The sequence below is a fragment of the Lepisma saccharinum genome, chromosome 2 (assembly GCF_977018435.1).
Source record: "Lepisma saccharinum chromosome 2, izLepSacc3.1, whole genome shotgun sequence".
Lineage (NCBI taxonomy): Eukaryota > Metazoa > Arthropoda > Insecta > Zygentoma > Lepismatidae > Lepisma > Lepisma saccharinum.
In genome coordinates this window covers 2,986,539-3,001,857 of record NC_139230.1, presented here as the reverse complement: position 1 = coordinate 3,001,857, position 15,319 = coordinate 2,986,539, and the positions used below count along the sequence as shown (strand labels likewise).

General features: G+C 38.6%; 1 protein-coding gene across 1 annotated transcript in view; it reads left to right on the top strand.

Annotated features, from left to right (window-relative positions):
* Positions 1-2,028: 2,028 nt before the first annotated feature.
* Positions 2,029-15,319, top strand: part of LOC145984344 (UPAR/Ly6 domain-containing protein bou-like) — a 39,857-nt gene continuing 26,566 nt past the window's right edge. The window contains exon 1 of the mRNA XM_083118000.1: positions 2,029-2,225. The gene's annotated coding sequence lies outside the window, so the exon portion shown is untranslated. The remainder of the gene's footprint in view (positions 2,226-15,319) is intronic.

Sequence of the window (15,319 nt, the reverse complement as noted above, 5' to 3'; positions counted from 1 at the left end):
TGCCACTTACGCTTCCCAGTGAAGAGGTCTTCAACCTCGGTCGAAGTTTACTCTGTGGAGATCTGACAAATTTTGTTTATCTAAAATCAGTGATTCTCTATTGCCACCTGCTTACTATCTAGGTTAATTACCATGATGAAGATGAATCCCAAATGTCAGCCTCACTTCCACGTAGTACACCCTGGACTGCCTTTTTCAGACTAACGAGGCTCTGCCGTCTGTACCCATGGCCAGTATAATTCTCTAACGGACTTTGTTGTGTGTTGTCCATGTGTGTTTGTGATTGTCCCTTCATCTCTTTCATCTTGTCATCCCCCATCCTCATCTTCGCGATTAGCCAAAAGTGGCAGAAATGCGAAGTAAAATTAACCAAATCAATGATGAAGTAAATGATGCGACAGACACAATGACGAATCTAGCCCTTACCCAAGATTCGAACCTACGACCAGTCGCTTCGTGGACCTTGCACCAACAGTTCCGACACAGATGCCGGCCGTATTGATTCTCAAACGGAGTACATTGACGAGTAGTCATAGTAATGGGTACATCGCTAATGACACTGGGATAATAATTATTGTTTATGTTTGTCATAGTTACAAATACTTTAATAGTTGTTAATTAACTTGGAATTGGTTACGTTCCAAGTACAAAAATTATTTTAGAATATAAGCATCCATTACGAACAGCCATAAAAAATTTAATGTACTGCAATCAACATATAAATTTTATACTGCGCATTCAAGTCCATTGTGTTGACTGTTCTAAAGCCTAATATAATAGAACAATTTGGCGACATTAGTGTGTTTATGCGTACTATTTACCCTAATTATAAAATTGATTTTACATTTTCATTTGTATTGGCAACATGGGCATGGAAAGAACATAATGAGAAAACTATTCAGTGCAAATATCCATATACAGAAGAATGTTGAAGATACTGTGGATAGAAAAAATGGGACGGCAGGTTTTAGGAAAATATCATGAACTATTAAGTCTACTGTAAAACACTAAAATATTATTATATTTCAGACGTCTATTAATATTATTCAACTAACTATAATAGGAAGGTCGATGCGGAGGGAAGAAACAAATATATATTAGACTTCATGATTCGACAATTTCAAAGAATGAGAAAAAACACAGAATTTAAAGATTCTAGGGATAGTTCAACAAGATGGTCGTCGCTGTCCGTATAAAATGGCGCTCAAATAAAATATAATTTTATTGTCCTAAGACCATAATTTTGGAAATTTTTCTTCAGAACATTTTTCTTTCATAGAAGTAATAGAATAATCAACAAAGACGCACTGGTACCTCATTCTCTACCCCATCAGTTGCAGCAATCGACTTTACCGCTCTGAGAAGTGTTTTCAGTTGGAGGCCAAGTGCCAGGCAGGGCCAAATAAAGCACGACACTTTCTCGCAGAATTAGCTATTTGAGTACTGGTCGCTTGTCAAGTTATTGTTATTCTGGTGTTTTCTATAACTTTATACAGAGCATTTCCTCTTCTGTTTCACTAGGCTTCATTTACGACGTGCTTCACTGAAGACGCAGAAAAAATATAGCACGGACTAGCCATAAAATGAAACAGAGTTGTGAATTCTGTTTGTACATATTAGGGTATACATTATAAAACACTCTGATGAAGATATTATGTTATAACGAACATTTTTGTCACGTTTAAAAATGTTTATGATATATTTCTTGAGTCCTGCCTGAATTTTAAATGTTTTTATTAATTTAAAGAACAGCATAATTTTTCTAGGCCCAGTGTAAAATACGTACAAAAACTTAATGAGATAATGAAATTTGAACATGCCAGTAAAACGCAACATTCGTGATTGAAAGAGATCGAATTATCGCAACGTGCTGCTCTGGTCCTTCCCCAGCAGAATGAGTGGATATTGCAGAATCCTGAAAGATGCATCGCGCGGCTCGATCCCGTCCATAGCAACCGTTGCTAAGGGAGATGGTGTGACGTCAGGATCCGGGTGGAAGAGATTTGGCTGGGTTGGGCACATCTGGGGGAGAAGAATTCGTCTTTAGAGGAGATAGTTTCTGGTGCTTATCCGAGTGACAAGTGGGTCTTCCTATCTCACGAACACTGTATTTGTCCATCCGAACACTGAACTGCTGATCGCCGCTCCATATCAGTGCCCAGGTGAACATTCGGTGCGATCGGGGACACACGCAGACAGCAAGTTGAATCCCTGCAACAAGGAAGGTTTGCCGCTTTTCTTTTCACACATAGTATTATATATTAAAAAATGTAATATTATTTTTATGTGACACTGAACAAAATATGCTATCATGTAGATACAAGCATAAACATCTTAAGTTAATGTCCGACTTATTTCAGATACGCAGCTGTCACATTCAAACAATTAAAACAAGCAATGTTTACAATTTCGATTCTCCTTCATTCCAATGGCATTTCTTTGTATATCATATTGACCCATGTCGCTCCTGGCCCTTTTTTCATAGAAAGTTCTTATCGTTAAATTTTCTTTCATTTTAATACTTAACGTTTATGAGTTTAACTACGCAATTACTCTTTATTTCCAAATTTACTTCGCAAAGAAAAAGGTTTCAAATTATTTCACGAAGGTTCGCACTCCAATTTCCAAGAACCCTGAATTAAAACTTCATGTTGTGTGTGGTATATGATAAAATATAAAATATTTTTACTCGTTTGAATATGTTCAAAAACGAGACGATTTTGTTAATCGCCCTATTTAAGGGATATGATGATCACAGACGTAATGAGAAAAACACTTTATCTGTCAAGTACAGTTGGAAAAATATCCGCGTGCTTTTGATAATGTAACCAAAATTGGTACATGCATTTTGGCAGAGCAATGGAATGTCTATTCCCTTTAATAATGAAATTTTGAGGGCAATGTCCCTATTCTTTACATTACATATTCAAAATGAAGGAGTGATTAATAATATATGTATAATTTACATTTTGTGTGTACACGAAATATAATTCTGTGTGTGGCAGGGGAGTATATATGTGGGTGTAAATGCACAGTTTACATTTGTAACCTTAAAATTCTTATGTCCAAGATCATGTATCAAACTTTCAATATTTTGGATTGGAACTTGACGTATTCGAAACTTTATTTCCATCCATCGCATTAGTGATGCAAGGATAATACAGCAAAATGTTCAAATATTGATATCTTTTAAGGTAAACTCTACATTAATTTAATTTCTAAATTAAAAAGGAAACTTTTAAAGTTTATCATGTTGGCCCCGTTTTGGTTTCCAAAAGATATATTCTAAAATAATAATTGTCTATTAAAAAAAGATTATGTTCCAGTTGCAATTATCTGTACAGCGAAAATGATGTATGTGCACTTTGTTAAAGGGGGAACAGGAGATATAGTAAAGACCACACACGAATGTGAAGAATTCATAAGAGAAATATTTATCAAATAACTTGTTAAACCTGTGAAGTAGAAAATTTATAACTGAAATTTTAAAAAATATTCTGTAAAGGATTATCACAGGAATTTGAAATTTTACAAAAATGGAAGTATCGTAACTTCTTAAAGTAAATGTATTATGATGATATAAATATACATAAAAATTATACGACAAAACGTGATCAACTTTTTTCGCACCTGGCAAGTCAACCCTGTGTAAATTGCAGTCAGTTGTAAAAGTGAATAATTATCGTAAAGTTATAAAGCACACGTTAAGTTAATGTTACCTATGGCTTCTAAGATCTTAGATTCTCGTGAATTATTGTCGTACGTCATAGATAAATAAACTACCTGATGGCCATCTTGAATCAGCTTTGTGTTCATTATGCCTTAGCACGTGCAGAAAGACGAACAGAAATTTAGAATCCCATAATTTCACCTGCTTAAATTAAGCTCGATTTCAAAATCTGTTGTCTCGACTAGATTTAATAAAACTGACAGACAACGTTCTGATTTTTTCATTGATTTCTTCAATGTTTGTCATGCATGATATTCAATTGTCCTATATCCTTTAATTATTATTTTACGTCTCTTTTCCGTCACTTTTGGCTAATTGCGACGACGAGGATGAGTGATGATGAGATGCAATTGATGAGTGGACACTCACAAAGAACAGGCCGTGACTTGTTCCAGGAAACTTTGGTGGCGAATTGTTCTCGTAGGGTTTATAAAAGTTTAATTGGCAATTCCGATAAATAATTAGGTGTACAAAATAATTTAGGCTGGTTAAGAGCCGATTATGAAAATGATCGAGGATAATAAAAAATCACGTAACGTGGACACAGCTTGATATATACGAGAAAAAACAATAATGAATTTTAAAAAGAATGATTCCAAAATGAACATTGTCAGGAACTAAGAACGACTTGCCAGTACTAGGTAGTAATATTGACTGGAATTCAAGTCACAGTGTATAAAATGGACGTGAGAGCAGAGTGCTTAAGTTGTAAACAAAGTATGAACATTTGAGAGAAGAAATCTCACGAGTGTTTGTCTCATATACACATCATACAAACTGCTACATTGAGAGACAATTCTCTAGTCGTTCCAATTATGCGCCAATTCTCATTATCGCTGTTAACGCAGCGTAGAAGTAGCCAGTGGAGGAAAAGCAGGACTCGTCGATCGCCAAGTAAAAATGCAAAAGCGCTCGTAACAAACAAATAAGAAAGAGGAGTTGTCGTTCACTTGAAAATCCGATCCATTTCTATTTATACAACGGCCACTTAATCACGTCAATGCAGAGCCCCTCTTCATGCTCCAACAGAGCATAAAATGTTCTTCCAATAAAAATAACAATATTGAGCTTCTTGCTTCTGATATTTCCGTAGAGATTTCAGTGTTCGCAAGCAAGATCTGCGGCGCGGTTCAAACAAGTCTATTTTCACAGCGTTTTCACGATTCGATCGTTTCGAATTTTACTGTTCGAAGCTTGGCATGCCTTGACAACTTTGTATGAAAGAAAAGTGTAAAGTCATTATGTTGAAGATGTTGATTGATTGATTTGGTTTATTTGACTTCGCCTTTTGCCCCTTTTGGCTAATCGCGAAGATGAGGATGTGTGATGATTGATGAAACTGGTGAAGGGACACTCAGAAAGAACACCCGTGTCCTGACCGAAATTCAAACCCAGCACCCCTGGCGTCGTAGAACTCTGTGCTAACTACTCCACCACGGAGGCCAGCTATATGTTGAAGATGTGAATTAATTTATATCTTCAACATACACCAAGCATATTATAACATTATCAATCTTCATTTGCCTCCCCGATGGCGCAGTGGTATCGTCGTTGCCTTGTAATCAAGGGGTCCCGGGTTCGATACCCGGTGGAGGCACATAGTGGTTCGGATCCCACTTTAAACTGTAGGTCCAGTCCCGATTAGCCTTACTGTGCACAAAGTGGACTTAAAACACCAAATCAAAATCAATCTTCATTTCACTACGATGTGAATTCGAATAAGGTTGTTATTTGTTTGTTTTTGTTTTCTGCTGGTATCCGTGCAAAAGCAGTTAGCGGACGAGCCATTAAGGGAAAAGGTCCTAGGCTCGGTTCCTGCTTTCTTCTCATCTATTTTATAGGTGCACCAGCAGATGTCGTAGCGATTGAACTGGTTAAGTAGAAACGTAAAGTAAATGAACAAAAGTACCAACACCTTACAAGGTATTGTTCTTTTATTCTTAAAATTGCAAAGGAGTTGCTTAATTTATTGAACGAAATCACGAGCTTAATGGTTCCACCAAGTCACTGCCATAATATAAACATATTAATGACATTTAAGAAGTACATGACAATAAACATCCATATTATAGTCGAAATCCAATTTCAAGAGTACTGATTTTGGAACACTATGCTTAGACCATAAAGAGTAGCTGTTCCACTGTTTTAATAAGTGGTTAATTATGAAGTACCCAGTGTTGACATTTGCATAACTTACGTAAATCTATAATATATACAGTATATCAAATAATATTTACATCGCAAAGCTTAGATTATATGAATAATGAAGCACGTGATTTTCCTTGGAAGACTAGTGATCAGTGTGTCGACATACACGACTGCATTTTGTTGCCGTTTCTTGACCGGAGCCTCCTTTCCTGCTGTAAAAGGGTTTCGAACCTGGATTCATTTGCATCAAATGCAAGAGTGATGATCATTAGACTAAACAACAAACTTTTGGTTGAAAAAATCTGTCAACTGATGACATCCTAATTCTACGGACGTAAATTATCCGCAGAGATTACTAAAAAATGATTGTTCGATTGATTTGGTTTATTTGAGCTTTTCTGCCATTTTTGGATAACCGCGAAGATGAGGATGAGTGATGACAAGATGAAATTGATGAAGGGACAATCACAAAGAACACTTATGCCAAGGCCAGAATTCAAACCCGGGACCCCTGGAAAGCGAGCGCTCTGTGCTAACCGCTCCGTCACGAAGGTTGGCGAGATTTCTGAAAATGGTGTCGTGTAGTTTGCGCCGAGGCTTCTTATCGGTTCATTTCCGCTGTGACATATGTCAAGACCTTCCTTGGCTTGTTTTCCCACAATCCAGAATGTCATCACCGCCGCGCGCACGTGTGTTTATGGACACATGGTGCATAGTGCATAAAGTGGACTTAAAACATAAAATCAAACGTATGTTTATGACGATGCACAGCTGTGTTTACACTGAAATGTTAAACCTATCCAGAGAGTCAAATATGACTTTTCTTTACTTATTTCAAAAGACGTTACACAGGATTACTTGTATCAATTTTATTCCACAACAGAAAATACGTAAATCAGTATCAGCCTATTAACTATTAATCATTTATCGTTAATCGTCAAAAAAAACATTGTAAAGACAGTATTGTTAAAATATTGAAAGCATTCTACAAGTACTACGTAAGTGTACACTTTGGAAGCAACATAAATGTGCCAGTCTATTACACTTAATTATTATACACTACATAAAATCGTCAAAAACATTATAAATACAATGTAACTTTTTGCAAACATTATATAAGTAATAGCTACGTATATATAAACACAATATTTCGATACACTTGCACAATAACAATACAAACGTTATTTGAATTCTTTCCATGCATTGTTTCTATCATTTCCATATTCTCAGCCATCTTGTCGTCTCTCTCAAGTCTCAGTTTTACATAAATACTAATTTCCCAATGTAGATCCCTCATATATACTTTTATCTTACATTCGTTTACCAATCACCTTCCTTTTCAATCGAAGATAAACACAGCTGGAGCTGGGCAACGTCATAACCACACATCCGCGCGGCGGTAATGAAACTCCGGATTGTGGGAAAACCCACCAAGGAAGGTCTTGTCATATGTCGCGACGGAAATGAACTCATAAGAAGGCTCGGCGCAAGCGACACGGACTCTCTGAAAATGATGGTTAACTTGCATGCAATCTTTAGTGAAGGAATAAATTAGTGAAAATATAGGGTTAACGCTGGTCTTAGAACCGTACCATGAAGGAACCTATGACTATGCTAGGGAAGTGACTAGGGCAAGGAGTCAGGCACATTTTCTTTGAATTAATTTGATTGTTTGTTTGATTTGGTGTTTTAAGTCCACTTTATGCACAATAAGGCTAATCGGGACAGGACCTACAGTTTGGGATCGGAACCACTATGTGCCTCCAAGGCACATTTTCTATCTTGATTGCAATGAAGATAGTGTGACCAGGATCAAGCAAAGAATATCCTCGGATATTTCGACAGAAGATTGAGTAGGTCGCGGAGTTACATTTTCTCTAATGTGCGTTTGCTCTTTTGTTAGTTATTCAAGATGGGAAAGGTGAACGATGGACATTAGTGTGTTCATTTTTCCAATGTCAGAGAATCTCAAACGTTCATTTATTTTTAAAATTTCGTGCACTGTAATAGTAAAAGTCTAAAAGTAAACACAGAAATTTGACACGTGCTTATTGAAACGTACGCAGTAAAACAAGGAGCCAAGGACATAGTATTTCAAATTCAGGGAGCACCATTTATTTTGGTTGATCAATGAAAAAATCCTCCTGAAACCTGAAAGTCTACATTTTTACCTCATTGAGGGCTTGTTAGTGGCTGAAATTTATCTCCGCAGTCCTGGACGAAAAGAAAAATCAGAGGCCAGGTGTTCCCATCAGAGCTGGGTTGTTCGAAGAAAGTGGTTTCCTGAAAGTGACTCACCCCAACTGGGCTCCAGGCAATGACGCATGTCGTGCGTGTAAGATTTGCAATCCGTTGCGGAGGTAAATGCCGGAGAAGATGAACTCTTCATCCTTCAGAGCGGAAGTTTTGACAAACTTGTTTGTATAAGAGGCTTAGCGGATGGATATTTTGAAATATAGGACAAATGTCTAGTTTCCGATTTGATTGGTTCTGGAAATCTCACCGTTGACCGTTCCAATCGATCCTTACGATCACTCGACCTCCAATCAAATGACTGCGTGCGAGAAAATCTAGGGTGTTGTTGATATAAAAGTATTAATTCTTAATGCTAATCATACAACTTCCAACTGCGGTCGGCACTGAGACTGTGCGAACTCTCATATATATATATATATATATATATATATAATATATATATATATATATATATATATATATATATATATATATATATATATATATATATATATATATATTATTGATATGAATAAGGACATTTTTTTAATAGGGGGAAGTTTTAATAGGAACAGTTGATGGACGTAGTATGTTTTGTTTATTGAAAATAGCATAATGGCGGAGGTGGTTATAAGGATGTATAGTAGTAAGTATTTGCCCTCGTTTAACTGTACTAAGTTGGCGTCCCCGATGGCGCAGTGGTAGCGTCGTCGCCTTGTAATCAAGGGGTCCCGGGTTCGATTCCCGGTGGAGGCACATAGTGGTTCGGATCTCCCACTTTAAACTGTAGGTCCAGTCCCGATTAGCCTTCCTGTGCATAAAGTGGACTTAAAACAACAAATCAATCCAATCCAATCCAACTGTGCTAAGTATAAGATACGAGATATGTGCAACGTTTTTGTAATCGTGGATTTCGCAGAGAAGGAGCAAAACTTTCAGTTTATACACTCATTGTGTGGAGGAGGGAGGAGGTGCCACACATTCTCGATCTCAGTCTAGTGGGATGCGATGCCATTAACACTAATATTCGGCCACCTACAACCCTGACAGCCTTCCCTAGGTACCCATCGATGAGAGGCTGGGTGCGCCACAGAGTCGCTTTTTTGGGGATATCAACAGAAATTTCCCACCTAAGATTACTGCCTCTGAAATCGAACTCTGGTCTACCGCGTGCCGTACATACTGGACCACTGCGGCTCTGACCTCTCTGAGCATCCACTCAAAAACACGATTACTGCATGACAGCAATGGCGTGCCCAAGGGGGGGGGGGGTTAGAGGTTTGGTCCAGTATTTAAAAAAAAGAACGTCAAAGGAATGAAAATTTAGCAAAATGAGGACTGACTACTTAAAAATGTATACATAACCCCTCCCTTTCGAAAATCCTGGGCACGGTACTGCATAAGAGCATAGATTCCCTGGAAGCAAGTTGACAAAATGAGTACTAAATGCGCTCACCAGCTTTATACGTGTATCATGAAGTGTTATTTCACTCGAAAATTGAAGGGTGGCAGTCGAATAAACTTGTCTTGCAAAATTTGAAAAATAACTTGGCCTCTGTGGAGTGGTCAGCAAAGCGCGCTACAACACCAGGGGTTCCGGGTTCGAATCCCGGATCAGATCAATCAACATAATTAGAGAAATAATTTAAGAATGAAAATCCACGTGGAAATGCTGTAACTTTCGTTCAACAATCACACGCAGATAGGGCACGGTGTAATGATTTTGCCAATGACTTGCCGATGGAGCCTCTCCATGCATGCCCTATAAATAGCAAGCGGCGAAACTTGGTCGACTTCGGCGTGGCCTTGAGATCAAAGTGAGCCTCGCGCTCTGCAGAAGAACAAGATCGTTGAGGCTGGAGCAAAAACCCTTGAACTGGAGCGAATGCTCTTGTTGACAAGTCGTAACAGAAACTTAACTTGCAAGAGCTTGAGATACGCTCACAATGCTGTTAATCACTTCGGGCCGTTTACTCCACCGCTTAATCCTTCCGCTTGGACTTCAAGACGTACGAACATTGATTCGATTCCATTTTTGTTATTTAGTATACTTTTTGTGCCAATTGTGGCTAATCGCGACGATGAGGATAAGTGATGAAACTCATGAAGGGACACTCACAAAGAAAACCCATTGTCACGCAAGGATTGGAACCCGGGAACCCTGGTGTCGTACCGCTCTGCCACAGGGGTAGACAAGAGTATGAAGTATTGAACGGATTTCAGAGGCTAGAGGCCTCCCGGTGTCGTACTGGTAACGTCGTCGCCTTGCAATCAAGGGTTCCCGGGTTCGATACTAGGTGGAAGCACACTGGACAGTGGTTCGGATCCAACTTTAAATTGTAGGTTTAGTCCTGATTAGCGTATGTGCACAAAGTGGACTTAAAACAACAATTGAAACAAACTAATATATTGCCAATAATGAATGGACACCCATAAGAATGGGCTTACCTGGAGCTGGTCTGTTGTCAGTACGACCTAGGTCCGCCACTTGCCGCTATCGAGGAAGACTTTCCACCAGGTTGCGGTAAATGTCGGCCGCTAACCTTCGTATAGCCTTCTCAAACGGGGTTACCCTAACCATTACATCTAATCCACAATAAATGATCGTAGGAAAAAAAACCTAATGCAAATTGGTTTGATTTGGTTTATTTTACTTTGCTTTTCGGCCACTTTTGGCTAATCGCGAAGATGAGAATGAGTGATGATATTACGAAACTGATCTCAAAGAACAGGCCGGGATTCGAACCCGGGACCCCTGAGGTCATAGCACTCTGTGATAACCACTCCCACACAGAGTTCGCAACGGCACAATGCAAACATATTGTGAGCACTTGTATAAAGCCTACAAGTAGTGTAGAAAGACATGACAGGGTGAAATATATTAGTCAAAATCTCTTGTGATGATGACTGAGTCCCATCCTCCCCCCCCCCCCCGTGAAATCCTACCTTGACCTATTTGTTATGTAGCTCCTTCAGAAAAACTACAGTATAAGGAAAGTATGCGTGACTTCTTATTGTTACCAACCTAACATTAAAAACGACGAGAAATTTAACCCATGTTGATGAAATTGAAGATCTTAAGATTAATTGCATTTCAGCACCGAAAACCGTAGTAATTACCGGTTGAATTCAAATTATGATTCCTCCCACAGTACGCTTCGATTTTCTGTGGAAGCACAAATTTCAGTTCTTTGAATTTCCCGTAGAACTGTAGTTTCAGTTCCTGTTACATCTTCTGCATAAAATGAACTTCAAGGTTCGTGTAAAAGTTTTGGTATTTGCCTTCTCTCAGTTCTTTTACTACGATACTTTAGTATTGAATTGAGAACATATTTCAAAATAATTAAGTATATATAAATTCCTTTGAGATAATAATCACCACTAATCCCACAGAACGGATCCAGCACAGATTGGACAGCTCCACCGTGTACTTCTGGATTGAAGAGAACGAAATTAAGAAAATTGTCTTCAGCAGGAGTGGCGGGATGTAAGGGGAGTGATGTTCCCTAAAGTTCATCAAGTGTCAACCTCACTTCCACGTAGTGCACCCCGGTAACCTGCATTTCTGCAGGACAACGAGGCTCTGGCGCCTGGACCTACAGCCAGTGTAATCCTGTGCTTTGTCCTCGTATGTTCCGAGCACCTCTTTACCAGCCTCAGCTTTTAACCTGGGTGAGGAGATTTTAGCCCTGAGAGACATGTGCTGATTTTAGTTCTCGTAAGGGCTTGTCCCTCTATAATGTGATAATTGCAAATAGTCCCAGTGCTGACGCACCCAGAATTCTCATTTCAACCAATCAATCAAACAGGGGTGGCTCCTCAGCGAGAATTGCACAACCACCAAATGATTTATGAATTTACCGTGCAAGGAAATGCAATATAGGCTATGCTTACTTATTGCACAGTCTATGAAACATAATTATACATTGGGGCATTCCATGTCAGAATGCTCCTGAATCTCAATTTTTAAAATTAAATTAAAAGCTGCAACTTTATTCTATCTTGTAAGTGAACAATCGAAAATTGTCATTTGAATAAGAATTCAAGTATTATATGTAATTATGTCAGAAGGTAGAAGAGATTTTACATACTGATAGTTTATTTTGATTTACTTTTGTTTTGTATTGTGTACCACCCGTGGCACCAAAAAGCAATTTCTCCTTTAACTGTTGCATTTCCCTTCAACTCCACTAGATTATTCAAAGGTCAATTTCCTTCTCTCTTTATCTTAAATAATTTATTTTTCATCATTTGACAATTCACAGAAATTAAAGTAAATGTCTTATTAAGTACAGAAGCAGTGTTTTATCTGTCCCAGTCGTGACAAAAATTGTTCACTTATAAAGGGTGATCCATAAAGAACGCCGGATTTGAAGTTGCTATAAATGAAATTTATTTTTGGAAAAAAAGGACAAAACACATACCATTCTCTTCAGGAGATATTAAGGTTTAAACATGGAAAACGATATCAGGCATATGACCCCCCCTACTAGCCCTACACGCAATCACTCGGTCCATGAAATTCACCATGAGCCGATCACACATTTCCTCATCAAGTGTGTTGAGGACACGTCGAATTTCTTGCTTAAGTTCCAATAAATTTCGGGGTTTGTTCTGGTAAATTTGTGACTTGGTGTACCCCCACAAGAAAAAGTCACATGGTGTCAAGTCACAAGATCGAGGTGTGAAGGTTTGGTCTCCTCGCAACGAGATTATTCTGTCCGGGAACTTCTCACGCAGCAGATTGATTGTTTCTTCTGAAGTGTGGCAAGTTGCGCCGTCTTGTTGGAACCATACATTTTCGATGTTCATTTGATCCAAACGAGGCCAAAGAAAATCAGTTAGCATTGCACGGTAACGATTTCCATTCACTGTCAGAGCATTTCCTTCTTCTTCAAAAAAGTAAGAGCCAACCAAACCCCCACTCCAAATCCCACACCAAACCGTAACTCTCTGAGGATGCATTTCCTTTCCCTGAATCACTCTCGGGTTCTCAGATCCCCATATTCGGCAATTCTGCTGGTTTACGAACCCGTTTAAATGAAAATGAGCTTCATCGCTGAAAACGATGCGCTTTGCGAAACCCTCGTTCTCTCGTTCCCTTTCAAGGATCCAGTCAACAAATTGCCGTCGTTTTCCATGATCCGCTGGTTTCAGTTCCTGCGTTAACTGCACTTTGTACGCGTGCAAGTGCAGATCTTTCGTCAAGATTCTTAACATTGTTGTTGGCGCCATATGCAGTTCTTGAGCATGACGGCGATACGATTTTTCAGGACTCGCAGCAACAGAATCACGCACAACAGCAATGTTTGCTTCACTCCGGCGACTTCGAGGGCGTCCAGGGCGTCCAGGGCTTTGATGTCTTGTGTTGGTCCAGTTTCTTCAAATTTCTTGATCAACCTACGAACAGTTGATTCGTTCGGTGCATGAAGATGACCAAGTATCGTACGGAGTTTCCGAACAGTCACCGTGAAACTTTCATCATTCTTGTAGTGCGTTCTGACAATCAAAACTCGCTGTTTCTTACTGTACCTTTCCATGGCGTTAACAACACACACAAACAGTAGAACAACTGAAACGCTTCTCAACACAAAACCTCAATGATAACTGATAACAACAATCGAACCAACAATGCTGCCAACCAAACAAAAAAAATATGGCGTCCTTTTCAAATCCGGCGTTCTTTATGGATCACCCTATAGCTATAAATCTGGGAAAGTATTCTAAGATAGTTATATTTAATCAACAGCAATTAGTTTCACAATTCATTGCACAGAAACTGTAAGAAAAATGTTGCTCAACTATTAGTAGAATAGTTACTTTGATGTGAAAATGTAATACATATGTGACAATGGAATGTCGCATATCAATACATTTTCCTAGCCCCTCGTGGCGGAGTGGTTAGCACATCGCGCTACCACGCCAGGGGTCCCGGGTTCCAATCACGGCAATGGATGTTTGTGAGTGTCTATTGATCAATTTCATCATGTCATCACTCATCCCCATCTTCGCAAATTAGCCAAAAGTGGCACAAGAAGCGAAGTAAAATAAAGCAAATCAATCAATCAACCAATTTTCCTAGCCAGATATGAGACGTTGCTGGCATGAATGAAGCTACACAGCGGCCTCTCGAGAATCGTTCTAACCTTTTCAACCTGTGAACCACGTGACTCTCATTATCCTACATAGAAAATTGTATGCTGTGCTTTAAGCTACTCACCTTGTCCATAAAGTTCCATAAGAGCTTCATCGCCTGCAGTTCAGCCAACACCTGGAAACGAGATATTCAGTTAGAGGCGCGGGCATGTTTTGTGCACTCCTGGAATAATTTGAAGTTGTAAACTTTGGCCTATTTTTATTTTTTTATTTTTACATTGCGGTCATTTCTATTTAAGAAATAACACATTGTTTTCCATCGTTACGTCGATCGGATGCTTAGAATCTCCCTTCTTCAAAGAAATGATGTTTTAAAGGTCGGGGGAAGAAATCCTTTCCCTTTCTTTACACGAGCAACGGTTATTTCATCTCACTTGCATTGCTGAATCCATAATTTGTCCCCCTTCTATTTATTTAGATCTCCTAGACGAGATAAAGAAAAGTGTAATGGCGTGCCTTTGTCGTAATTTAGGTTTTGGTAAAATTGAATTTGAGAAACTTGGATCATTTTCTTTGTTATTTAGAGAACTCATTATTTAATTTAAAGTTGATTTTGAGTGTAGTTTAAAACCCTTAAGGTAACCTGTAAGATAAACTCCACTGGTTGGAAAAAATATTTACTTTCTTAACAAATAAAACTTATGTAAATTTTATTTGAATCTTTTATTTGTTAGAAAAAAAAGTTTAATAATCTCACTTTCACGTGTTAGTTTCCACTGCTATTAAATAGTAACTTTCTTAGCTACTCCTTACAACAAAGCTAATTCTATCACGACGATAAAAACTTGACTGCGAATTCACGCCACAAGAACCAATAATGCCGGAGTTGGCATTTCTTATTCGGAAGGCTGTCGGGTTTTATGACCATGATGAGAACCGCGCTGCTCTCTCCCCCTAACCCGAAAGAGCTACTATACAATAAGCGACATTGTTTTGTTTATGTTGTGTTGTCTTTGTGTACGTGTTAACGTAAATACACGAGCTTGCATGTTTTTTTTATTGTGCTGCATAGGTTTGATTTTCATTTCTGTTATTTAGAGTCGCTTTTCT